Raw genomic sequence first — 25191 nt, forward strand, 5'->3', positions numbered from 1 at the left:
TTATTTATAAATAGGTATTAATTGCATGTAGATGATAACTAAAATCCCCATATGCAATGCATTCTTTATTAAATAATTAAAAAGACATGCTATAAATATATGTTAATATTCCACCTACTGCATAATATATACTGTATATGCTTAGTGCCTAATTTGATGATTGGTCAAAAGACTCTGTATGGTCCATTATTAATTACACGACTTAAAAGCCCATGAAAATGATGGCGTCTGCAATGTACTTTCACCTTGAGCTGTGACCGTTTTTACGTTCACTTTGAGCTGTGACAGTTTTTAGCTCACAAACTCTCCAGTTCCTATCTGCTCCTACCTCCAGTCTCTGTCTTCACAGCTCCCTCACTCCATATACTGTAAGTGTGAAACACATCAGCGTCCCTGCAAAAATTGCTTTCACTTTCTATTATGACATATTTTAGCACAAAGGAGTAATTTAGTCTGTTGAGGAGTAGATAACCTTTTATAAACATATATACCTGTATGTGTGTGTATATATATATATATATATATAGATGAGGGAGTTGTTTAGCTCACGGCACATCACCATGGTAATGACCTAGGTACTCCCGCCAGCAAAATAATAGGGCGGCACTCTGCTGGTCCTGCCCCCTAAATGTGACATTGGGGTTTCATGCCAAGGGGGAAGGGCCAATAGTGCCTCCACGTGCCGCACTGCCTTCGCAGTTTCACAGGATGCCCGTAAAGAACATTTGATTTGCATGGATCCCCATTCCGATATGCATCCCCGGGCGGAAACCGTTGGAACACAGTGTACCTTGTATGCATGTACATATTTATAGCATTGGGGCAGTAAGGATGGTGTAATGTTTAGCATTACTGCCTCACAGCACAGATGGTGTAATGGTTAGCCAGACTTGCCTACCCTCCCGCATTCAGTGGGAGACTCCCGATTTTTACATAATCCTCCCGCAGCCCCGCATACCTAGGCAGTCCTCCCGGTTTCCAGGGATCCCCGCAGAAATAGTAGGAGACGTCATCAGTGGCAGCGACAGCGGGGTTGTGGGTAGGAAGTGGCCGACCTGCTCTATGCGCCGTCAGGGAGGCAGTGTGACACTGTGAGCGGAGGTTGGCTCAGCAGCATCAGGGGAAGATCAGGTGGTGCAGCAGCAGCTGCTCACTCAGCTCTCGGCAGCCAGGGCTTCCCTGAGGCTGGCCCCGCCCACCAGAAGGACTCTCCGTACAGCAGCCCTTCTCTGCCTGCTACAGCTCCTCTGCCAGCTCTATGATGCCCCGCCCACCAGACTGACTCCTTCTCTGCCTGCTACAGCTCCTCTGCCAGCTCTATGATGCCCCGCCCACCAGACTGACTCTCTCCGTACAGCAGCCCTTCTCTGCCTGCTACAGCTCCTCTGCCAGCTCTATGATGCCTTCCCCACCACACTACCTGACTGGCTATAGAAAACCACTAAATTGTAAGTGTGTAGTGGGTGTCATTTTGTGGGAGGTCTTTGTATAATGCACAGCTATATGGGTGGAGGAGAGGGGCTGTGTGTAATGCACAGCCATATGGGGGGAGGATGGGGGCTGTATATGTGATTGTGCAGCCATATGAGGGGGGCTGTGTATAATGCACAGCCATAAGGGGGAAGGGGGGGTATCTGTGTATAATGTTCTTGGTGTAATATGGGGGAGGGGGCTGCGTATAATGTACTTCATGTAATATGGGGGAGGGGGCTGCCTATAATGTGCTTCATGTAATATGGGGGAGGGGGCTGCCTATAATGTACTTCATGTAATATGGGGGAGGGGGCTGCCTATAATGTACTGTGTAATATGGGGGAGGGGGTTGCGTATAAACTACTTTGTGTAATATGGTTGGGTCTGTGTATAATGTACTTGTAATGCTGGAATTCCAACTGGCAGCCACAACACTGTCATTGGAATACCAACCCCCCATTAGTGACAATAGGTGGAGCTAGACACGCCCTTTGGGCGGAGCATGACACGCCCCTCAGCGGCTTTGTGCAGCACATTCTGCTACCACCTAGAATCTCCCTGAAACTAGTTTTTGAAAGTAGGCAAGTATGTGGTTAGCATTACTGCCTCACAGCACGGATGGTGTAATGTTTAGCATTACTGCCTCACAGGCAAATGATCGCTGAGAGCAGTACTGAATTACCCCATTTACCTCTCTGCAATGTTACATGCCTGCAATTACAGATGGTGTATTGGTAAGCATTTTGCTGCCACACAGCACTGATGTCATGGGATCGATTCCGACCATGGCCCTAACTGTGCTGAGTTTGTATATTCTCCCTGTACTTGCGTGGGTTTCCTCCGGGTACTCCGGTTTCCTCCCACAATCCAAAAATATACTGGTAGGTTAAATGGCTCCCAACAGAATGAACCCTAGAATGTCTGTGTGTGCATGTACATGTGGTAGGGAATATAGATTGTAACATTATAATAAATTATAATAATAACATTGGGTGCTTGCACCCCCTGTTCTTAGGGGTACCACCACCCGTCCAAGATGACTCCAGACAGTAATTAAGACGGAAGTCCGGAGGGGAGTGCCGGGATTCCGACGTCGGGCTAATGACTGTCGGAATCCCGACTGTCGGTGTGTTATACCACACCCCTGGAAGGGTGGTGTTCCCAGACTATACAATGTCACCGATATTGTATAGTCTGGGAACACCACCCCTACAGACAACGGACTTAATGACCTGTCATTTGTAATACTGAATCAGTGTTCTAAATCAGTGTAAGAATAAAGTTGCCCAACATTTCAGGGCTACATGCAAACGCACTCAGTATTAACCCTGCAAGCGAAACAATACATTTAATTGCTCCACTTGCACAGCAACATGGTTGTCTTTTCAAAATCATCATTAATAATGCTGCCTTGTGCTTACCGCTAGTGAAGCTTAGCCTTTCTGTTATCTGGTACTTTTCCTGGTACTGCCATACATTTAATGTGAGGTGACAGTAAAAAACGTCATTAGCTGGTTAGCGTCAGCTTACTCCTTATGTGACCCTGGTTCCCTCAAGGACACAACGCTCTGTTTTTGTCTCCAGACGCATCCCAGTAATGCGATATGAAATGTAAACTAGAGACAGGTTTATGGAGAAGTCAGAGATGAACAGTAAGAGGAACAGATGTTAATTGAAATTAACGCTGAGATCTGCAAACGTCTTGGTTGTTAGATATTTACAGTCGTTACAATAAACGTCTAAGCGGCCTCCCCTCTCTGCCACCTATCAGCGGGCACCTACTGCCTGGTACAGAGCTGCGGAAGTGATGGGCAGACGCTTACAGTATCTGTCGCATCCATGTCTGTCACTTTAGGGGCCTAGAGCGCCATTGTCTAGATCATAAAATCAGCGGTTGCCTGCTCTTCCCCTATCTCCCTCATTCAAGACCAGACTGATGTTCGGAGGGACAATGAGACCTATATCCTGCAGGATTAAGAGTAAACACAACATAAATACTACGATGGAAACCAAAATGAATGTAGCGCTAATGTTTATCACAAACACGGTATCTTGTTGGGCTTTAACAGATATCTTCTAAAGGTCCCATTTACGGGTTTAGGGCCTGATTCAGCTTTTTCAGCACAACAAAGATGCAATTAAATGGGTCAAACCATGCTGCACTGCAGGAGGGGCAGAGGTAACATGTGCAGGGAGAGTTACGTGCGTGTGAGTTATTTTGTTTCTGTGCAGGGTAAATACCGGCTGCTTTATTTTTACACTGCAATTTAAATTTCAGTTTGATTAAACCCCACCCAAATGTAACTCTCTCTGCACGTTACATCTGCCCCACCTGCATGTAAGCGCACACATCTACTTGCGGCATAGTGAGGGGTTGCGGTGGGCGGGGGATGGGGGGGTGCGTGCATTCGCAGGTGCAGCGTTAACCTTTACGCAGGCCCTTAATCCCCTGTATGAATCCCCAGCGAATGTACACAGGCCCGTAGTCCCCTGTACGAATCCCCTGCGAATGTACGCAGGCCCGTAGTCCCCTGTACGAATCCCCAGCGAATGTACGCAGGCCCTTAATCCCCTGTATGAATCCCCTGCGAATGTACGCAGGCCCGTAGTCCCCTGTACGAATCCCCTGCGAATGTACGCAGGCCCGTAGTCCCCTGTACGAATCCCCTGCGAATGTACGCAGGTTCGTAGTCCCCTGTACGAATCCCCTGCGAATGTACGCAGGCCCGTAGTCCCTTGTACAAATCCCCTGCGAATGTACACAGGCCCGTAGTCCCCTGTACGAATCCCCTGCGAATGTACGCAGACCCGTAGTCCCCTGTACGAATCCCCTGTGAATGTACGCAGGCCCTTAATCCCCTGTACGAATCCCCTGCGAATGTACGCAGACCCGTAGTCCCCTGTACGAATCCCCTGCGAATGTACGCAGGCCCGTAGTCCCCTGTACGAATCCCCTGCGAATGTACGCAGACCCGTAGTCCCCTGTGCGAATCCCCAGCGAATGTACGCAGGCCAGTAGTCCCCTGTACGAATCCCCTGTGAATGTACGCAGGCCCTTAATCCCCTGTACGAATCCCCTGCGAATGTACGCAGACCCGTAGTCCCCTGTACGAATCCCCTGCGAATGTACGCAGGCCCGTAGTCCCCTGTACGAATCCCCTGCGAATGTACGCAGACCCGTAGTCCCCTGTGCGAATCCCCAGCGAATGTACGCAGGCCAGTAGTCCCCTGTACGAATCCCCTGTGAATGTACGCAGGCCCTTAATCCCCTGTACGAATCCCCTGCGAATGTACGCAGACCCGTAGTCCCCTGTACAAATCCCCTGCGAATGTACGCAGGCCCGTAGTCCCCTGTACGAATCCCCTGCGAATGTACGCAGACCTGTAGTCCCCTGTGCGAATCCCCAGCGAATGTACGCAGGCCAGTAGTCCCCTGTACAAATCCCCTGCGAATGTACGCAGGCCCGTAGTCCCCTGTACGAATCCCCTGCGAATGTACGCAGGCCCGTAGTCCCCTGTACGAATCCCCTGCGAATGTACGCAGGTTCGTAGTCCCTTGTACGAATCCCCTGCAAATGTACACAGGTTCGTAGTCCCCTGTACGAATCCCCTGCGAATGTACGCAGGCCCGTAGTCCCCTGTACGAATCCCCTGCGAATGTACGCAGGTTCGTAGTCCCCTGTACGAATCCCCTGCAAATGTACACAGACCCGTAGTCCCCTGTACGAATCCCCTGCGAATGTACGCAGGCCCGTAGTCCCCTGTACGAATCCCCTGCGAATGTACGCAGACCCGTAGTCCCCTGTACGAATCCCCTGCGAATGTACGCAGACCCGTAGTCCCCTGTACGAATCCCCTGCGAATGTACGCAGGCCCGTAGTCCCCTGAGGTAATGTAAACTAGGATATATTGGAAGAACATCCGGTGACTCTCACTCTGCGCATTGCAGCTACAGGCAGGGAAGCACACGGCTGATGGATTACACAATTGATATATACATATTTAATTCTTATAAATCAGTAAAGTCGTTAAAGGCGAACCTCCCACCTGTCCCGATTTTCACAGGACAGTTATTTTTTGGGACTGTCCTGCTGACGCCAGTTCGGGCTGGTACAGTGCGCTCTTACGATGATGATATAAATCTCATGTATAAAACAATACATCGATAAGGGGAGCTACGTCGCACAAAAATGGCAGACTCTGCGTATGGGTAAATAGCCGCATTTATTTCTGTGAACATGGGGCCCAATTCAGTCGTGATCGCTGCTGTGCGAATTTGCGCAACAGACGACTATCGATAGACTGCGTATGCATCTGGGCCGCAGTGCGCAACGCCTCCCAGCCATGAAATCCTGCTGCTTTTTTCCTCTGCAGGCCGTTCTGAAGGTGATTGAAAGGAAGCCGGCGCCTGGGGGTTATTTGGATTGAATTGGATCCTGGCTTAAAAGAGACCTGTTGGCACAAGTCCGAATTCGTCCCCACCCCCGCTCCTAGTGCAAACGACTTTGGTGAGTTATACACTTGTTTCGCATAATTATGGACAGGCATGGGGCAGTTGCAGGGGTCTACCCAGAATTTAATGCACGCCCATGGAAAAGCTGGGCGTACCCCTGCGAACACAGACGTGCCCATGCCTGCTCCGGGCGGGCGGCTGATGTCACATGACGTCAGCTCCCTCCAACTCGCCAATCTCCTTACAGGATAAAAGTAAGTATAGGCTTTTATCTGCGATGGGAGGAAAAATCATTTGATGTTGAGCGACCTTCGAACGACCTCTGCGGTCATATGCGCACATTGCATGGTGTCGCAGGGACTCAGCAGGTGGTGGGTCGTGCGCTCGGCAGGGGGGCGGCATTTACCTGCTCGTTAGCCACTGAATTTATGCGGCCTAGAGAGCAGGTCTGAATTGCCCCTAAACCCTGATACATCAGTGGGAACTGCAGGGACTCCAGTTTGGAGGACTCCTGTCTATGCGTGAGCCCCAGAATTGTGGATGGCAGACCTCTTTGCATCTCGCACTAATGGGTAGATTTACTAAGATGGGAGTTTCTCTTGAAGATGGGATGTTGCCTATAGCAACCAATCAGATTCAATTATCTTCTAGAAGGTTCTAAATAAAAAGGAAGTGGAATCTGATTGCTATGGGCAACATCCAATCTTCAATAAAACTCCCATCTTATTAAATTAAACCCCTAATTCTCTAATGGATGAGAAGTGACTATTAATCACAATTACTCCTCCTGGTGCAGCCCTTCTATGTGATAGTCCTGTGTGATAGTCCTGTGTGATATACAGTACTGTGTGATATGCCTGTGTGATGGACAGTACTGTGTGATAGTCCTGTGTGATGGACAGTACTGTGTGATAGTCCTGTGTGATAGATGGTACTGTGTGATAGTCCTGTGTGATAGATGGTACTGTGTGATAGACGGTACTACTGCGTCATAGTCCTGTGTGATTGACGGTACTTTGTTATAGACAGTACTGTGTGATAGTCCTGTGTGATATACAGTACTGCGTGATAGTCCTGTGTGATAGACAGTACTGTGTGATAGTCCTGTGTGATAGACAGTACTGTGTGATAGTACTGTGTGATAGACAGTACTGTGTGATAGTCCGGTGTGATGGACAGTACTGTGTGATAGTCCTGTGTGATAGATGGTACTGTGTGATAGACGGTACTACTGCGTCATAGTCCTGTGTGATTGACGGTACTTTGTTATAGACAGTACTGTGTGATAGTCCTGTGTGATATACAGTACTGCGTGATAGTCCTGTGTGATAGACAGTACTGTGTGATAGTCCTGTGTGATAGACAGTACTGTGTGATAGTCCGGTGTGATAGACAGTACTGTGTGATAGTCCGGTGTGATGGACAGTACTGTGTGATAGTCCTGTGTGATAGATGGTACTGTGTGATAGACGGTACTACTGCGTCATAGTCCTGGGTGATTGACGGTACTTTGTTATAGACAGTACTGTGTGATAGTCCTGTGTGATAGACAGTACTGTGTGATAGTCCTGTGTGATATACAGTACTGTGTGATATTCCTGTGTGATGGACAGTACTGTGTGATAGTCCGGTGTGATAGATGGTACTGTGTGATAGACAGTACTACTGCGTCATAGTCCTGTGTGATTGACGGTACTTTGTTATAGACAGTACTGTGTGATAGTCCTGTGTGATGGACAGTACTGTGTGATATTCCTGTGTGATAGACAGTACTGTGTGACAGTCCTGTGTGATAGACAGTACTGTGTGATACTCCTGTGTGATAGACAGTACTGTGTGATATTCCTGTGTGATAGACAGTACTGTGTGTTCAGCGGCTGAAAGTTGAACAAGTTAAAGCTTCAAAATAGATGTAATAAATTGAGTTTACACCTAAAATATTAGTAACATAGCAGCAAAGAGCATGAACCACCATTCAGAGAAGTCACTGTGTCCCAGATAAGCTGCATATTACTGTACTAGGTGATTCATCGCGCCCTACGGGCGCTCTTCACACCGTCGTAAGGGGCTGCGCCCCCTTAATTTGTGAACGTTTGTATATGAGAAATATGGTTAGAATTGTATGAAAGATGCCTGTATTGCAACTTAGGTGTCCGCGAATCGCGGGAGGGGGGGTCGCGGAGGGTGCCGCGAATTGCAGGAGGGGAGGTCGCGGGGGGTGCCGCGAATTGCAGGAGGGGGGGTTGTGGGGGGGTGGATGCTGCGAATCGCGGGAGGGGAGGGATTGCAGAAAATCGCGGGAGGGGGGTCGCGGGGTGGGTTGCCGCAAATCGCGGGAGGGGGGTTACGGGGGCGGGGGTTGCGGCGAATCATGGTAGGGGGGGTCGCGGGGGGTGTGCCGTGAATCACGGGAGGGGGGGTCACGGGGTGGGGTGCCGAGAATCGCGGGGGTGTGTGTGTGTGCCGTGAATCGCGGGAGTGGGGGTTGCGGGGGGGGGGGGTGGGGGGGTGTGACGCGAATCGCCACAAGAAAAAATCAACACAGAAAGGTCAACACATGTAAATGTTGACATAAGTGTGGCACTTCATTGGTGTCCATGTCGACACATGAGAATGAATATGAAAACATTCAAAAAATGAAAAAAAAAAACCTTCAAAAACTCATGTCAACCTTTTTCATTGTCGACCATAGCCATGTCAGTGTTTTCCATGTGCAATTTAATTCTGGAGCTGCCGCGAATCGCGGGGGGGGTGCCGCGAATTGCGGGAGGGGGGGTCGCGGGGGTGGGTGCCGCGAATCGCGGGAGGGGGGGTTACGGGGCGGGGGTTGTGACGAATCATGGGAGGGGGGGGTCGCGGGGGTGTGCCGTGAATCACGGGAGGGGGGGTCACGGGGTGGGGTGCCGAGAATCGCGGGGGAGGTGTGTGTGTGTGTGCCATGAATCGCGGGAGTGGGGGTTGTGGGGGGGGGGGTGTGACGCAAATCGCCACAAGAAAAAATCAACACAGAAAGGTCAACACATGTAAATGTTGACATAAGTGTGGCACTTCATTGGTGACCATGTCGACACATGAGAATGAATATGAAAATATTCATAAAATGAAAAAAAAAACTTCAAAAACTCATGTCAACCTTTTTCATTGTCGACCATAGCCATGTCAGTGTTTTCCATGTGCAATTTAATGCTGGAGCTGCCGCGAATCACGGGGGGTGCCGCGAATTGCGGGAGGGGGGGGTCGCTGGGTTGGGTGCCGCGAATCGCGGGAGGGCGGGGTTCACAGGGGTTCCGGTGGGGGGTTGCCGCGAATTGCGGGAGGTGGGGGGTCACGGGGGGTGCTATGAATCGCGGGAGGGGGGGGGTTGCGGGGGGGTGTGACGCGAATCGCCACAAGAAAAAATCAACACAGAAAGGTCAACACATGTAAATGTTGACATAAGTGTGGCACTTCATTGGTGTCCATGTTGACACATGACAATGAATATGAAAACATTCAAAAAATGAAATAAATCTTTAAAAACTCATGTCAACCTTTTTCATTGTCAACCATAGCCATGTCAGTGTTTTGCATGTGCCATTTAATCCTGGGGCTGCTGCGAATTGCGGGGGGGGGGGGGGTGCCGAAAATCGCGGGAAGGGGGTCGCAGGGGGGGTGCCGCCAATCGTGCAAGGGGGGGTCGCGGGGGGGTTCTTTTTGCCGCGAATCGCGGGAGGGAGGTCGCGGGGGGGGGTTTCCGCGAATCGGGGGGGAGGGGGGTCACGGGGGAGGGTTTGCCGCGATTCGCGGGAGGGGGGGGTCGCGGGGTGGTGGTTATGCCGCAAATTGCGGGAGGGGTCGTGGGGGGGTTATTTTGCAGCGAATCGCGGGAGGGGGGGTCGCGGGGGTGTTTTTGCTGCGAATCGCGGTAGGGGGGGTCGCGGGGGAGCGGGTGTTTTTGACGCGAATCGCGGGAGGGAGGGGCGCGCGGGGGGGGGAGGTTTTGCCGCAAATCGCGGGAGGGGGGCGCTCACCTGGTGGCTGTGGAGAAGCAGTGCTGGGCAACATGGGAAGGCAGTGGGTGTCTGGCACTGTCTGTGGGCTCACTGGGCTGGTTCTCTGTCACATACCTCCCAACATGACCCTCTCCAGGAGGGACACAATGCTCTGTTTCTAGACTTCCCCTTAATGTATGATTGCCATCACCTGTTTTAAACAGGTTAATTTCTCAGAAAGGTGTTCAGCACAGATGAAGGCAATCACACATTAAGAGGAAAGTCCAGGAACAGAGCGTTATAGACACAGACACCCACTTTGAGTGACAGATGTAGCCAAATATATAGGAGATGTTCAATTAAAACATTAAAGGTGCCCATACACGGTACAATTTAACAGGGGCGATGCAATCTCCCGCACACATCACATAGCACAAAAAGTATCTGCACTTACTTTTTGTACTAGTTTGCATTACATCTCATTACATCGTGTTCAAGACACATGGAATTTGATCTAGTACAAAATGCACGGTGCTTATCGCACCGTGTATGGGCACCTTAATAGAACAAATAGTATCTTAAAAATTGTAATAAGTAAACGTTAGTACTTGTAGATGCCGCCCAGTACTGTGGGTAGACCGCTAAACCGTACTGGAAAACCTTTGTGTGATCATTATAGTTGATTTATAGATAGCAAAATTGCTGCAAGCATTCCGGTTCTTCCAGAGGGAGGTGGACAGGGGGCTGACGCATGGGAACACCCAGCGTTTCTTGGGCGTGCCCTTAAAAACGGTGGGTGCGCACAGAAAAACACTGGGCGTCCACATGCGAACTAAGGGCATGGCAAAGCCTGCATGGGGCGGGCGGCTGACATCTGCTCCCGCCGCCTTTTCGGCCATCTCCGGCCCAGATAACAGTCAGAACGGCGAGCGGGCAAAAATTAATTCACTGGTCAGCGACCATCAAATTATTTTTTGCCCATATGACCGCATGTGAATGGAGGTGTCAGCATACACATCCATTCGCTTGCCGGTGCCGGCATTCGGTCGAGGAAGGGGGCTGGCGTTCGATTCCCTGGCGGTTGGTGTTTACCTGCTCAAGCTCGTGACCTTTTCATGCATCGACCATTTCCATGCCGACCTTTTGTCGACGTTTTGTCAATGTCGACCTTGTGCACCTTTTTGATGCTGACTTATTCACTCTCTATCTACTACTACTGTTGACCCTTTAATTCTGGAACCCCTTATACCACTGTGGGGCTTCCAGGCATCCCCACCACCATATATAAGTTACAAAGGGGCAAGCAACTAAAACTTGTCACATCTGTACAGTATATTGCACAATAGAACATTACAGCCAATGTTTTTGTACTTTGCCTATAGCAGGTATCATATAGTAATAATAACCAGTGGCGGATCCAGAGGTGGGGGCTGCAGTACAGTTCAAAATTCAAATAGAGGAGCCACACCCACTACCAGTGAGTCAGTGTGGAATGGCAGTTGGTGACAGTGGGTGTGGTACCCCTATTTGAATTTTGAACTGTGCTGCAGTCCCCACCTCTGGATCCACCACTGGTAATAATCTGAAGATTCAGAAATGTTCTATCCCATAAAACTGATTAGATCTGCAGTCTACTATCATTCCTCATATCTTCTGTACGGCTGCCCGCATCAGATGCTTTCAGCTGGTAGTGCTGCCTCCTTCTCTAATTGTGGACTCATTAAAAATGAATAGTGCACTAGGTCTGTAAGCAAGAGTTACACGGTCCTGAACCTATGGCAGGCTAAACCTTGTCCCCACTTCTCTATCTCAGAGGGAGAGCTGCTGTGATGTAACAACCTGTGACAGATCCCTGTCCTCCTCGCTGTCACCTTCCCTAAAGCCATGTCAGCTAGACTGTGTGTATCCACTGGCGGTAATGTGCTATGTCCTAATCGGGAGGGGATGGCGGGTGTCTCATTCCCCCCTGAGAAATCTCTCATATTCATTGCTACCCTCCATTAGCCACCAGCTAAGGGCAAGGAGTTGCCTATTGGAGCTGCAAGCTGGTTTCCAGCAAATGTATATTTACACCACTTCCCGATCACAGCCGACTCGCAGTGAAAAGTCCTATAAGCAGGCGGCGTACAGACATTACATAGAGAAGGTCTCTTGTATTTTACACATTCAGCTGCAGTATGTATCACATAATGGGCAGATTTACTAAGCCGTGGAGAGATAAAGTGCCAGCCAATCAGCTGCTACCTCCCATGTTACCGGATGTGTTTGAGAAATGAGTTACCGTGGGAACACAATAGGCGATACATCATTCCGATGTGGATCAGAACGATATATATCACACACATTACATATTGGGCACTTCTGTGACCACCCTGTTACCTGGGTCGTTGCGATGGGCATGCCCTATGCCCAATGAGACAACTCTGGGATCGGTGGCGTGCAGCTACATGTGGCAGATAACATTGGCCCTTATTCTGATCGGGTCGGTAACGGCCACATGCGGCTGTTCCGCCGATGTTTTCGCTCTGCGCATGTGCAGAGGGCACTCTGCGCATGTGCAGGCGAATTCGCCGCACACTTTTTTTGACCGCCGCAAAGGGGGCGGATAGGGGCGTGAGGGGCTACTTAGCCTCATTTCCCTATGCATACGCCCCGCGTTTCATGGGCGTTCCCATGCAAACGCGGGGCATATGCATGGTAATGAGGCCGTGACGCGCGTGTAGGGGCGGGCAGCTGACATCGCCGGATGTCAGCTGCCCGCCCCAATACAAGATTTCACACGGACAAGTGTCCGTGTGGTCTTGTGTTGCGGGACCTGGTGGAGCGTGCGGCCCTGCATTCGATGGTCTGCGACCATCGAATGCAGGGGCTGCTCCCAAGGTGGAGGAGGCGTATCCCCGTCCACTTTCATACGGATCGCCACATATCCGCGTACGGACGGAGGTGGCGATCCGTATGCAAGGCGGGGATTCGTCTGTGCGGTCGGAGCCGCATATGCGGCTCCGGCCGCACCGATCAGAATAAGGGCCATTATATCATACCATCGTCCTCCGCATCTTTCAGTGTTTTTGGCGGAGCGATATATTGTAATGTATCCTGCTGTTGTTTGAGTATACATCGTTATTATGTGTAGCCAGCCTTAGGGGCTGGTTGGTACTTAATTTCCTTCCAAAATTTGATCCATATCCTCATAGAGTGTCATATTACACTGACCATTACCACCAATATTCACAGACATCGATTTGTAAACATAAATGTCAGTGTTCTGATAGTCATAGGACTCGATAGGCTTTACATTTGTAACAGCTAATTAAAAACAATTGTATAATCAGACACTTTCCACGCAAAGGCAAATGCAGTGTCCTTTAAAGGTATTGTGGAGGTAATTCAGGGTTGCCGACCCTCCCGGAATTCCCGGGAGTCTCCCGAAAATCGGGTCCTCCTCCCGGCAACCCTCCCGGAATCTGGGGGACCTCCCTGAGCCCCCCGAATCGCGGCATTTAAATGCCGCAATCCGCGGGTCTCAGAGGAGGGGGCGGGGCTAAAATGGCACAATCGCGTCATTTTAGCCCTGCCCCCTCATTTTTCCTGTTTCCCGTAACGGGGGCGGGGCTTAATGACGTCACAGTCAAGCCCCGCCCCCCGATCGGGTAAGGAAAGTCTCCTCTCCGGGCTTCTCCCGGAGAGGAGCATTTATAAGTCGGCAACCCTGGGGTAATTCAGCCGTGCAAATATGTCCAAAACCCAACATAACAGGCTCACCACCTAATGATTGTTACACTGGGCACCAGTCATCGCAGGCTCAGAGTTGCAGCCCAGGACTTACTTGAAAAAGGCATATCCAACCCTCCCCTAGAATGCTCAGGCACAGCTAGCGTTTCCCCGGACACTCCCAGCATTTTCCAACGCACATCTGCATTTTTTTAGCACTCTTTCTAAACGTCCGGTTACCACCCCGAGATGCCTACTTCCTGTCAGTCACCTTGCAAACAGAGTGCGGTATAGAAATAGTATCAGGACTTCATCACAGGACGGCCTGCGTACTAAGGGCCTTATTAAGATCTGAGCTAAGTACAAATTTGTTCGAAAAATTAGCAAAACCATGTGCACTGCAGGTGAGGCAGATGTAACATGTGCAGACAGTTAAATTTAGGTGGGGTGTGCTGAAACTGAAATCTAAATTGCAGTGTAAAAATAATGCAGCCAGTATTTACCCTGCACAGAAACAAAATAACTCACACAAATCTAACTCTCTCTCTACATGTTACATCTGCCCCACCTGCAGTGCACATGGGGCCTTATTCTGGTTGGTGCGGTCCGTTCCAAATTCTTTCGGAGGGCGCTTTTTAGCTGTCTGCGCATAGGCAACGCAATGCGCATGTGCCACGCATGGTCTCCGTACTCGTTCTCACTAATACCGTCCAGAAATGTGCACCGAATTGACTCGGGAAATATGGGCGTAATATGGGGGCCATTCGGACCTACACAAGGGCGTGGTTTCAAAGTGGGCAAAACTGGGCGTAAATATGGGCGTACACGAGGGAGTGTGTGTGCGCGGTGCGCAACCAATCAGCAGCTGACACGGGGTTGTCAGACCCCAGGAGGTAGAAAGATAAAGAAGCAAGGAGTGTCAGCACTGGCTATACCAATAAATGGATCAGACGGTTCTCAAAAGTATAACAAATTTAATAATACATTAAAATATACAATATGAAAATAAAAATGATAATAATTAAAAAGGGTGTGAATCAATAGACTGAGTGTCCAATAAATTTTTTAAAAGGAATATCACCGGGATATTTAGGTAAGTTGGCACTTAATAACTGACATGAATGTTACCATCCTGGGTGGTCTGGTTTGTAGATGGATCCAGACTGGTGATTGAATGTGTCCTTAGTTGTCCTATATTTTCAAGGACTCACGGTTCCCACTTGTATAGATTTCCTCTTGTTTGGCTGGAGAAATTAGGGATCATGCTGTTATCCCAATACGATTGGTCCAGTTGTAATTGAGGGGCATCTGTGGGTGGATCGGACAAGTCACCATTTCAGCAGAGATGGGGTCAGTAGGCCAGGTTGTGTGTAACTCAACACGTTTCCCCGGAAGGTTTGTGCATCCGGCTTCTTCAGGAGCCGGATGCACAAACCTTCCGGGGAAACGTGTTATAGCCAGCGCTGACACTCCTTGCTTCGTACACGAGGGAGTGCACGAACTCTGGTAGGTGTGCATTCGGACAGCACACCGACTGCAAACGAACCAACACGCATGAAATATGCGGTCTTCATAAGCAAGTTTCACTTTGCGGAGAGCACGTGTTCATGCGCTAGGCATTCGGTTCGCCCAATTAGTACGCCGGCACCTGAATCACTCTCAGCTGAACACAATACAATCCACTCCTCTACTCATTAGTGATTAATTACACTCTTTTCATAGTTTCAATTGGAAGCATTGCTGCCTAAATGGACCATTAAATATATATATGCTGAAAGCACGACTGTATTCTTGCTATTTTACACACATTTACACTGCAAGCAATGGGCAGAAATGGGCATAAGTGTGTCATGTGGCAGATGTATGAGTTCAGATAACAGTCGTGAGTTTTGCGGAAATACCCCACATCGGTGTGTACGGGCAGCTTCCCGTCCGTTCTGACGCTGTTAGACCGTGCAGAATCTTTGTGTTGCCACCGCACACGCACGGTTTGGTTGTTGTCCGAAAACACACCCTCTTCTTAGAGAGTGAGTCCGTCCGAATGCGGAGGACCTGTGGGCGTTTGTTCTTACAATGTCCGCACAGCGTGGCGTTCGGTCAGCTCCGAAAGAATTCGGGACGGACTGCACCAACCAAACCCATGGTTTTGTCCATTTTCCGAACAAATTTGTACTGAGCTCAGATCTGAATAAGGTCCTATGTACAGGTCCTATGTATTCAAATGCCGGCTGATTATCAATAGACTGTGCAGTCTATTGATAATCAGCCGGCATTTGAATTTGCACCTGTGCAATCAGGTCTGAATCAAGCCCTTTCGACAGAAAATCCTGCTGTGTATTACACACTCTCCCCCACAGTATTCCCATGTCCTTATATAAGTGATATTCTGCTGTGACAAACAAGAACGTCTCTAGCAATATTTGTAAACAATAAATAAATATATAAATAAAAAGTCAACCCTTAAAATCTGAACGCAGTGGTACAGCCTTGTGGTGGGCAAGTGGACCCTCCCTAAACTCAGTGGCACATTTGGGGAGTCACTATTGGGCCGTACATCCTGCAAAGCGCTGAACAGCACATGATGGCATTCCTATATCCTTTATGAGGATGCAAATCACAATGTACATAGCAGTAGTTCTAGCTTCATTGTTACCCTCGGCCTAATGCTTGGCGTTTGCATAATTTAAAAGCGAGGATGACAGCAGCACAATAGAAAGTAATGGTAGGACAGCTACATACAGTAGACGCTAAGTCAGGGAAAACCTTTTAGACACAGTAAGACTCAGACTACACAAAATGCAAACCACATTCCTTCATTTGCGTATTGGTGCCTGTGTGTCATCCACCCGTGTGATAATGTACACGTCCTCTTCCCAGACCTTGGTCCTGAGTCTAAAGGAAGGTGATGCCAATAATGTTGCAGGTCCACCTTAAAATTGACACAAAGAAATTAATAAGCTGTCACATTAATGTCCATCCTTTTGCCACATTACGACCACCCACTTCACTGAATTCAAATTTAATTTCCTACTAAGATTAAGCGAGGGCTGCATAGGCATGAGGGCATTTAAGAGCCTGTGAATTTTGTGATTGTCCCAATAAAGTTGTGTGAATAGTTCATTACTCATAGAAGTGCAGTCCAATCAGGTGTAGAAGGGGTGGTAGCTTATGCAGGGGTATATAAAGAGGAGTCAGATGATGCAGCTTCCTCTTTGAGTCTGAATTCCCACCCTCCCTCCCTTGCCTTTTCAATTGCTACCTGGCCTTTTGGCCTTCACCCTAATTTGGCCTTACAGAATCAATTAACAATTGGCGGGAAGACGCTCTCGACCAGCGGTCAATTTTGAGGTACAGGTGGTCACTGCCCCCCTCTGCCAGGACGGCTGGTGAGTCCTGCCCCCCGCGGGGGGATATTGGCCACTTCCTTGAAGTGTTTTCGCCATGCCATACGAGGGGCGGTAAGACCGTCACAGTGCGGGCTGTGCCTTCAATTCAATGGAGGCGGTTCGTCGCCCTGGTTATAAGTTGGGGCATTGTATTCGCCGCCATTACTAAAATTTTTTGACCTGAGCTCACTCCACCATTGAATTAGTTCCCCAGTGTTTGTTTTGCAGCACAGTGGTACAGGTGGTTGGCATTGCCACGCCATAGTGCTGCCATCCTGGAGATGTGTCAGCGAGTAATGAGTGCACCTGCCGGGTGACCTGGAAAACATGAACTGTTGGGGATCCTTGAGGACCGACTTTAGGAAGCACGTTCTAATGCATTCTACAGCATTATCCATGACCCATAATAACTCATCATCTTGTAGACCTGTGGAACCACACACGCCGGTATATTAGTGCCGGGTCGGAGCTGCCTGGTGTCATCCTATCTATGCTGGAGTCTGGCACGTTTTTTCTATTTGCCGCACCTTCACTGGAAACAGCTACAGGATACAGCCATTTGTAGCAATTAACTGGCCATTAAGTCTGTCTGTGGGTCAGACAGTTTCAAATGAACCTTTCAGTAGGAGAGAGGCGCTCGCAGGAGGGTTACACAGGGATACACGGAGTGTTACATGGGTGAGCGTTTGTGCTGGGATGGTGATACAATGTGTCTATATTTATACAATGAGACCATATCAATCTCCGTATATATTATTTATATGTGATTCGGTTAGAACCATCATCACTGGTTTCCCAGAAAGAGCCTGCGTCACTGTTGCTAACGACTTCTAATAAGTTTATTACTAACCTGGCTCAGTGATTATGTTACTAATATTTCTGCTTTTACCAGTTGTTTTCCTTTTAGAATAATTTGGGTTTAAGCGCTATTCATGGATTTAGTGGGATTGGGTGCAAGAATAATGCAACCTCCCCCATCTCCAGGGCTGACAACAGAACTCTTGGGGACCGGTATACTCCCTGATAGATACAGGTTGGTCAGCTGTTGACTCATTCTCTGTCTCTCTCCAGCCTCACATGTGGCTATCGATCCTACACACCATCTGTGTCTCTCCATGTCCAACCATGCACTTATCGCACCTGTTTTTCTCAACCTCTCCCCCAACTATGTCTCTTAGTATCCCCCTCTCACGTCCCTCAGCTTCCCTGTCCATTATCCTTGTTTCACTCAGCCTTAAGCTGGGTACACATATATACAATTGTCGGCCGTTCTTCCGTTCTGGGTCGGACAGCCGTTCTTCCGTTCTGGGTCGGACGGCCTTTCAATTGTATAGGTGTGTAGGCCCGATTCCTTCTGTACGATCGATAAACGTCCAAAAACGGTCTTGTCCGTCCATTTTCGGTCGTTCGAGGGTCAGTGCTGTTTAATATTTAACCGACCGGACGGGCTCATATCGGAACAAAAGTGTACGCACGTTTGATCGATATGCCGGCCGTTCTTGCGATTATACTGGCAAAATTGGAACGCTGACTATTTAGACACGTACCCCTTCTATATAGAAGTTTAGTCACCCTGCCGGCTGACTAATTTAGACACGTACTCTGTCTTTACCCTAATCACTTTTGATTAGTTTCTGTGCTCACGCCTCTTTGTTTTGGTATGCCCTTAACCAGCCCATTATGATAATTTTGTTTATATATGACGTGTCAATAGCCCGAATTGAGAGAATGTGTACGGTGGTACTATCTTTTTCTTGCGACTGTTTGGACGGGAGTAGATCGGACGTCGCAAGTAAAATTGTACAGGTGTGTACGCGCGTATCGGCTGGTGTTTGTGGACGGTCGGTCGCGTGTATGGTCGGTCGAACACTCGCAAGAAAACAGGAATTGTATAGATGTTTACCCAGCTTTACCCCCTGTGTATCTTAGCATCTCCCCCAATTATGTCTCTCAGAACCATCCCCCTATGTGACTTGCAGTCTTGTGTCTTTTTCTCAGCCTCCCCCCCCTGTTTCTTGACCTCCCAATTCGACTTTCTCTCAGCCTCCTCATTCCCCTGTCTCCTTCAGCCTTGTCATTCTTCTGTGTCTCTCAGCCTCACCGTGTAATTCAACATCCTTATCTCCCTGTGTCTCCGAGACTCCCTATTCTCCCGTGTCTCACAGCCTCCTCATATCCCTGTGTCTTTCAGCCTCCCCATTATTCTGTGTTTCTCAGCCTCCCCCCCCCTGTTTCTTGACCTCCCAATTCGACTTTCTCTCAGCCTCCTCATTCCCCTGTCTCCTTCAGCCTTGTCATTCTTCTGTGTCTCTCAGCCTCACCGTGTAATTCAACATCCTTATCTCCCTGTGTCTCAGAGACTCCCCATTCTCCCGTGTCTCACAGCCTCCTCATACCCCTGTGTCCTTCAGCCTCCCCATTATTCTGTGTCTCTCAGCCTTTGCCATGTCTCTCAACCTCCCCATTTACTGTGTCTCTGTGACTTCCCATTCTCCTGTGTCTCTCAGCCTCTCAATGCCCCTGTGTCTGTCAGCCTCCCCATCCCCCTGTGTCTGTCAGCCTCCCCACCCCCCTGTGTCTGTCAGCCTCCCCACCCCCCTGTGTCTGTCAGGCTCCCTACTCCCCTGAGTCTGTCAGCCTTCCCATCCCCTGTGTCTGTCAGCCTCCCCAAATCCCTGTGTCTGTGCCTCTCCATCCCCCTGTGTTTGCCAGCCTTCCAATCCCCCTGTGTCTATTAGCCTCCCAATCCCCCTGTTTGTCTCAGACTCCCCATCCCCATCATGACATCACGGCTGCTGAGTCAGCACATGGGGGGGGCCGTGATTACATTATCATAGCCTCACCCCTTTACATTATCATAGCCAAGCCCCAGAATATGTAGTGGCAATTTTATCAGCATTATATAGCAAGGGGGTGTGGCAACGAGGATGCAATTTGTCAAAATTTGCATCTTTGGTTGCCCAGACCTCCCACTTTACTCACTAAGTAGAGGACGGGCAGGGTTGCAGCAGAAATATAGATAGATACGTAGACTTGCCTTTTATTCCTGGGGAGGGGGGGGATATGAAGGGCCACCCAATACTTGTAGGCAGTTATGCCCTGCATATACACACATGTGTCTTACCATACTCCTGTTTGTTGATTCAGTATGCCTTGTCATTATTTCCCCAGTCCCCTGAAAGGGGGGGTCATGACATCTAGTAATCACATCACCCACACTTTATTTTTAGCTGTACGTTCTGACACAACCACCTGAGTAATACTGCAGAGGTGCTAGTCACAGTCATCAGACAAATAACACACAACTGCTCGTCTCACAAGATTTCATGGGTGTTATTCCCCAGGCAAACTCAGTTCAGCTTTAGAACGTCTGACAACCTTAAAATGATTGTATCCATATAACAGTTTGCATGTTTCAATACCGTTTCCAGCTTCAAATAGCATACCTCCCAACAGTCCCGATTATTAGGGCCTGTCCCGCTGTCCCACCCGCGGCCGACAGTTTCCCGCGGTGAGGGGGGCTGTTGGGAGTCCCCCCTGTCGGCTGCAAAGCAGCGGGGAATAAACGTGCGCATGCGCACAGCGTCTATTCCCGCAGCCAGGGGGCTGGGGCATGGCTAAAGGCTCACAGAGCCTCCGGGTCATGCCCCCATAGCGTCAAAATGGGGGCGTGGCCTCGCAGGAGAGCTGCGAGTATAGACCATGCCCCCGAAATTAGGCCACACCCCCTAAAATTTCATTGCGCCTGCGTCGCGCATCAACTATGTCTCGTCTCCAACGCCCTTAAAGTTGGGAGATATGAAATGGTACAAAGTAATCTAGTATTACCCGTATGTACATTAAGCATGAAAAACTATTTCTTCCCAGTAGAGTGCAAGGGGCAGTGGTGGAACCTGTGAGTGGTGAGCCCATGTGCAAATATATAATTTGGGCCCTCCTCCACCCCAACCCAAGTTTTACAATATGAACCACGGCAGTGGGTGACAGGGAGAGGCAGGGGGCGACAGGGGCAGGAGTGGGCCCCTTAGTCCTCAGGGGCCCAGCTTACTGCACCAATGGAAGTTTTGCCTTTGGTAAGGGTTCAAATTTACTAAAGCTTTTAAAAATGTGCAACCAATCAGATTCAGCCTATCATTTTCTAAGATGCATTTTCGTAATCCAGTGAGGAGCAGCGTTAGCCTAGAGGTACATATAGAGGTGAGGAGCAGCGTTAGCCTTTTATTATAAAGGATATATTAAAACCTTTTTGAGCCAGAAGGGGCTTCCGTTCCATTTTTACCCAAATAATATGTCTCCCCAACACCCCACGTGTAGATTTGTTACCAGTCAGTTGGAAAGCTCAAACCTCGATGGGGTTATCACATTCTCATACCTCCCAAAATACCTCCCGATTACAGTGGGATAGTCCCGCTATTGGGAGACTGTCCCGTTGTCCCTCCCATGGCTGGCAATGTCCCTCGGGTGGGGGAGGTGGAGTTGAGGGAGCCGGAAATCACAGCTGCTCTGTAGGGCGCAGAAGGAGCTGGGGGCTGCCCAGTTGCTAAGGGAGCACTGGGAACGCCCCCGAAAATGCTAAAACCTGGGCGTTGCACTGATAGGCCATGCCCCTTTGCCCAGAGCCACATCCACCCGCTACATAGCTCCTCCATTTTTTTGGTCAGCGCGGCATGCCCTGATTTGGGGAATTAGAAAGCTGGGAGGTATGCATTCTGTAGGTCAGAATTCCTCTTATTTATTCTCAGATGGGGTATAGTAGGAAGCAGATGGCCCTGGATCAGCTCACATTATACCCAGACACTGTCAAACCCTCAGTTCTTGGCCTCTCGGATATGGAGTCCGGGTTATTTACAGTCTCTGCATCTTGCGGTTAACAAACAAGATGTCACAATCTGTGCCTACAAAAGTGAAATCTGAGATGTTATGTGACAGAGAACTGCTTTGTGCAAAGGGCAGGAAAAGCCAAGTACTGTACAGCTGAAACCAATAATAATAGGAACGTATAAAAACTAAAAAGGTGTAAAATCCTTAATGCCTGCGCCGCAACTAGTGTGGTGCAGAGCAGGCCGCTGCACATAGTGCTGCAGGGTACCACCACACATAGCGCTGCTGGGTAGGGGGTGCTGTTTGCTGCACTTGTCATTTTCTGTTTTAATTACTTTCACTTGTAAAAAAATTTCCTGACTAGCTCAATGAGTAGGGTATTTGACTGAAATACAATAGTTTATGGGTTTGAATCCATAAGTTCACCATGCTAAGTGCAAGAGATTTGTAGGAAACAGGAGAGTCTTTGCTGTGTGTCACCCAGAATAGCACAGAAGTTTATGTACATGCCTGTGACCACCGGCGCTAAGACGGGAGGGTGACTGGATCGATGCCCACCGCCCAGGGGCATTGGGGACAGCCCCAGGCTTCAGCATGGGCAGCTAAGTTTTGGAGGCTGGGGACCCCTTCATTGGGGGGTCCCCACTTCCCCAGGACCCCTGCCCATGCTGACCGGTCAGGGGGTGAATGCTTTGGCCAGGGGGGACTTGTATAAAAAGTCTCCCCACGGCTGTGGCATTACCCTGGTGCTGGTTCTTAAATTAAGGGGGACCCCTACTCATTTTGTCCCCCGTATTTTGGGAACCAGGACCGGCACTTGGGCCTGGTGCTGGTTGTAAAAAACAAGGGGAAGCCTATTAAAAATTTTCCCTGATTTTTTTTACAACCAGGACCGGCTCTTGGGGGCCCCTACGCTGTTTTTTTTGTATTATTTATTTAGTTCTCTAATTTTTTTTGCACTGATGCCTGCACGGATCAGACTGATCCATGCAGGCTTCTTCCAAATACGCCAGGAAAATGAAGTGTATTTTCCTGAAATATTTGGCCGGCAATTAGCATCCATTTACCGCTAATTGGCGGCCGTATTTTCAATACGGTCGTTTAGTAAATTAGGAATCACCATTCTTTTGAATGGTGATTCCTATTCGTATTCTATCGATGACGTATACATTTGTATTTGTAAATACAAATAAGAATGTGCCATGAATACGAATTGACATAGTTTTAGCATAGTAAATCCCGAAAATACGAATTAGTAAAAAATAGGTGTATTTCTGAATACGAATACACCTATCTTTTTACAAAAAAAAATTCCCCCTGTACAGTATGTCTATAGGATTTTTTGGGTTAACTCTGTATACTGTAACCATATGGCCAGAGATGGGAGACAGATATCTCGGGTATAACAAGACTGATTTAAACTGACTCATTGCTCTAGATATAAACGGGAAATAATGGTTTCATATGGTCCATGACACAAGTCAGTCTGATTATTTGATATGTGACAGCACTTACTTGTAATTATACTAATTTATTCAAGGAAATGTATTTATTAACTGTTTCTTATACAGCGCAGCAAGTGCTTTAATATTGGAAATAGGGATAGAACAAACTGGTCAGTTAAAATGGTAGGAGGGCCCTGCTCACAAGCTTACACTCTATAGGAAACTAAGGGGCCAATTCAGAACCATTAGCTATGGTCAGAATTCATCCGAAATGTGCCTGCGCAAACCCCGGGAGACAATGTCTTTGGCGAGGTTCACACTCGCCGGGCCATTCAATCTGGGAAGGGAAGACCGGGGGCAGGCAGGGGCCGCAGCAGCACAATCACATGACGTCAGCGCCCGCCCTGAACTCGGCGGATAGAGGTCAGAACCATAGTCAGTCTAGACTGACTTTTATTAGCGAAGGGGAGAAAAATCATTTGATGGTCAGCGACCCTCGAATGAGTTTTCTACTCTTCTGATGTGTATGAGATCGCATTCCCTCACATGCTAGCGAGTGGATTTGGGAGCTGGGGGGGAGCGGGCGTTCAGCCGCGAGGCGTTTAACTGTGTGCTAGCCTGCGCTTACACGCAACCTAGCAAACAGCTCTGAAGTTATTTAGTCTGGGATACACATGAATTAGTTTGTATGTAAATTTCAGAATTAAGCCACGACTATAATATATATATATATATATATAGATATACAGTAGATAGATATGTAGAGAGAACAAGTTGTGCTGAACGTACAGATGGGCACACATATGTGCGTAGCAGGGAACAGTTCTATAAAGCAGCACAAGTGAATTTGTTTAAAAGAAGAAAAAACTTTGCAATTGGTGTCACTTTGTTGCGGAACATTCATCAAGTCCGTCAGTTATATGTAACAATGCCAACTGGCACAGCCATAGGTGAACCAATGTCTTTAAATAAACAGTCACCCACTAATCCGTATACCGCTCTTAGCACCAGGGCCGGCTCTACCATTAGGCAGCTGCCTAAGGCGCCAGGCTCTGGGGGACGCCACCAAGTCTGCCTATCAAACATTAAGGATGTCTATGATTATTCCTGTTGTACTTAATGCAGGCGGCTGATGCGGAACTTGTAAGACCTCACCTCCATACTTTCCCTTGAGGCATACTTCCCTACTTTGCTGCCCCTACTTCTTGTACTCTGTTGTGGGTGGCAAAGGGGGGCCCCCCATGGAAAGCAGGGGACTTGCCCACCTTCCCGAGGTGGGACTGGGAGGACCATCCAATTTTTTGAGTCTCCCTGCCATTCCAGAATGTTTGTCAAGTATGCCTTAAGGGGGATGGGAAGTGGGTATTGGTGGCAGTATGGTGGAGAGGGGGGTGCAGTAAGTTTTGCCTAGGGTGCTGTGAAGCCTTACACCGGCCCTGCTTAGCACATTGATATTATAGGTGTTTCAACACAGTCGCAAATCGTAAGAGGGATGTCCAGGACTCTCTGTCTCTCTCCCTCTGGACCCGAATTCTCTCATTAGATAACAGGTTACACAGGACCCAGACACCCAGGGAAGAAGAAGAAGAAGAAGAAGAAGCTGGGACTCCTGTGTCACTTACATCTCTGTGTCCTCTGGTTGGGAAGCTCCATCAGTAGCTCCTGAAACCCAATACTCCTGTGTCTGAGGCGCCTGCGCTACATACTGTCCTGCTTGTATTCTGGCTGCCTGGTTTTGTTGCTGCACAAGAGAGAGCACTAGTGATGTCATTGTGTTGTAGCTGGGGGCCTCCTGACAGAAGGGGGCTCAGAGTACAGTGTCCCCAGCAACCCCGCCGCCAATTAATCTGGCTAGAGCCTGATGCCCAAATAGAGATCTGGAAGGCTGGGCTAGGGAAGGCTCATCAAAGGTTTATGGTTGATGGAGAATA

General features: G+C 48.9%; 1 long non-coding RNA gene across 4 annotated transcripts in view; it reads left to right on the plus strand.

The window, feature by feature from the left end:
* Nucleotides 1-25191, plus strand: part of LOC146036547 (uncharacterized) — a 109657-nt gene that overhangs the window by 75059 nt on the left and 9407 nt on the right. For 2 of the 4 annotated variants that reach the window (XR_014460840.1, XR_014460838.1), the window contains one exon: nucleotides 5848-5981. The exons of 1 other annotated variant lie outside the window; for it this stretch is intronic. This is a non-coding gene — a long non-coding RNA (uncharacterized LOC146036547). Of the gene's footprint in view, nucleotides 1-1326; nucleotides 1449-5847; nucleotides 5982-25191 lie in introns of those variants that run through there. One more of the 4 variants, XR_014460841.1, reaches the window with a different exon arrangement.

Source organism: Crinia signifera, chromosome 9 (genome assembly GCF_055691185.1).
Source record: "Crinia signifera chromosome 9, ASM5569118v1, whole genome shotgun sequence".
NCBI lineage: Eukaryota > Metazoa > Chordata > Amphibia > Anura > Myobatrachidae > Crinia > Crinia signifera.